The following is a 2,667-nucleotide window of genomic DNA, read 5'->3' as shown; positions in this document are numbered from 1 at the left end:
CCGCCCCCAGGAAGCCCAGCAACAAGCGGCCGCGGCCCCCGCCCCTGGGGCGGGCAGGTAAACCCCCGCCCCGCCCCCGCGGCGCCCCAGGCCCCGCGCGGCGCCGCGAGGAGATCCAGAAATAGCGATGATTTAATCCGGTGACACCTCCCCTGAGCCGCCCAGTCCTCAATCTGCGCGCTCACCGAGGGGAGGGGGGAGGCAGAACCGGGTCCAGCTCCGGCTTGGGGGGCGGAAATGGCCCAAGTGGGAGGCGCGGGGCGGGATACCGCTCCGTCACCGAGTTAGGCTCCTGCGGAGGGAGGAGAAGGTCGGCTGAGGTCGCCCATGGGCCCTCGGGCTGACCTCGGTCCGGCCCGGCGGCCCGGCACACCGGACGTGGACGCGGCCAGGGCTCTCCCAGCATGGGTCTCCGGAGAGGGAGGGGGCACACGTGGGTCCTTAGCCCGTCCACGACAGCATCACCAGCCATCCCCGAGTGAGGCAGCTCAGCAGCTCCAACAGTGACACAGAGATGCTACATGGCCAGGGCTGGTCCACACGCTTCCACACACACCGCTACCTGTATTCCCCGGGAGGCTGGTGCCAGATCAAGCCAGTACGCAGCGCGGGGCGGCCCGTGACGCTCCCCGCCCGGGAATGTGCCCGTTGTGCGGGGAACGCAGCCCCCACTCCGCGACCCTAAACTGGGTGGGCCGCAGAACTTCCACTGACCATGAGCAGGTCCATTCTAGAATTTGCCATCGACTAAGTATCAACTTCCAGAGAGAGAAGAAAATTTGAAGTTGGAAAGCACATGCTGCCCTTCACTTTTGTATGGAGTTAGGTGTTTCAACAATCCTCATTCTCTGCACGCTTTGCGCCTGGCGAGTGGGCTCCACGACCCGGACCCCAAGCGCCCTAGGGCGCGCCTGCCGCGTGGAAATGAGTCGGAAGGAACCGATTCCCCAATTGCTGAGAAGCATGATCACATCACTCCTTTTACCCTCCTGCAGGTTTCGCCTTGAATCCGAAATCGCCTCTTATGCCCATTCTTTACAGGAGGACACTCGGAGGAGGCAGGGTCTCCCTTTGGTCTGTTGCATACCCATCTAGCTGCACAGACTCGGATAAAAGCGTGTCCACGTCTACAGTACACAGCTGTGCAGTTCAGGAGCCTGAGGATGCGCGGGGCTGGTGGGACTCAGTGCAGACACATGGGCGCATGCACGCGCGCGCGCGCACACACTCACGCCCCAAATTACCTCCGGGATGGAGAAGGCCGCTACGGATTGGCCGGCAGAGCCGTCACTCTCACTCAGGGGGCAGGGAAACTTTGCAAGGCTGTTTCCTTTCCCCCCACAACCCCCACCGTTTCATTTAATGGTAAAACAACAGCAGAGCTCTGAAAGTTAGCCATCTGCGCGGAGTTTGCCTTCTTCAACGAGGGGGCCATCAGACAATATTCATTTAAATATATTTTGTACTTCCACAATGGACGAAAAGGGAAATTAGCAATCCTGGGAGGGGGCGGAGAGAGCTCGCAGTAAGACGAGAGGCTCTTCTGGGAGGGGTGGACGCAGGGTGAAGAGTAGGTCTCAACACCCAAAAGGGACTTTTGGCCACTCATTGATCTCGAAATTAAAAAATGTTTTTCACAGGTCAGGTTATAACAAATGCCGGTCTTAATTTATGAACTCATTATTTTAATTTTATTATTTAAGCATGCGCCAGCAATCGTGTTTCCTTAAGAAAGAAGTGACCTATTTTTGGCCGGAGATAAACGATCATGTTAACAGATGTTAATCTTGTAATCTGTTTTTCCTGTAAGCACTTTACATACCCGGGTTTCAAACCTTAAAAATAACATCTTTTCCAAAATGACCTGACGTCACAATTCGCTCCCTGAAAAATGACTCCCTGTCTCCCATTTTTTTCCTCTGCAAAGATTTCAAAGACATTAAATCTTTTTCACTTTATAAACGCTGATTTGTTCTGCCTCAACTCCCACAGGCTTTTATTTGCATTTCAAATTCCACAGGTTACACCAGTCGCCTTTTCAAAAAATGTAAACCAACAATGAAGCAGCAAATGGCTTTTTGTGCATCTGGATTAAATAAGACACAGAATGAATATATTTTAAAAGGGGGCTGAGCAAGTTGATCTTTGCACACCCGGAGGCCAAGTAATTCTTTATCAATAAGCCCGGCGGAATAAGTAAGCTACAGACATACAGCCCTGCAGCCCCTGGTCGGAGCCGGTCTGCTGCGGGGAGCGTACTAACGCTGAGAATAAATGGGGCTGATTTACAGACCCATATTTTCGGGTCAAAAGCTGGGTCTCTCTGGTCCCTAACTGCAGAGTCCATTGGGTCGCTAGCCCCCTAGGGATGACTGTCACCGCACACCAACCTTCCTCCATAAACCAACGTTTTAAATACCCGACTCGGGCTGGCTTTTAGCAAACTTATCCATACAAAGTTTCTTTAAAACTTGACGAGGCGGTTTGATCTAAATACCGATCGTAACTATTCAGTATGTTAGTTCTTGGGAACGGCAGGCGAGGCGCTTTTCCACCCCCACGCAGCGCCCCCCCCCCGACACACACAAACACATACACACAAACACATACACACCCCACAGCGTTCTTCTTTTCTTGTACATACCCGGGTATACATCGTGATCAATA

Source organism: Hipposideros armiger, unplaced genomic scaffold, assembly GCF_001890085.2.
Source record: "Hipposideros armiger isolate ML-2016 unplaced genomic scaffold, ASM189008v1 scaffold_77, whole genome shotgun sequence".
Lineage (NCBI taxonomy): Eukaryota > Metazoa > Chordata > Mammalia > Chiroptera > Hipposideridae > Hipposideros > Hipposideros armiger.
The sequence above is the reverse complement of the archived record's forward strand: the minus strand, read 5'-3'. Positions refer to the sequence as shown.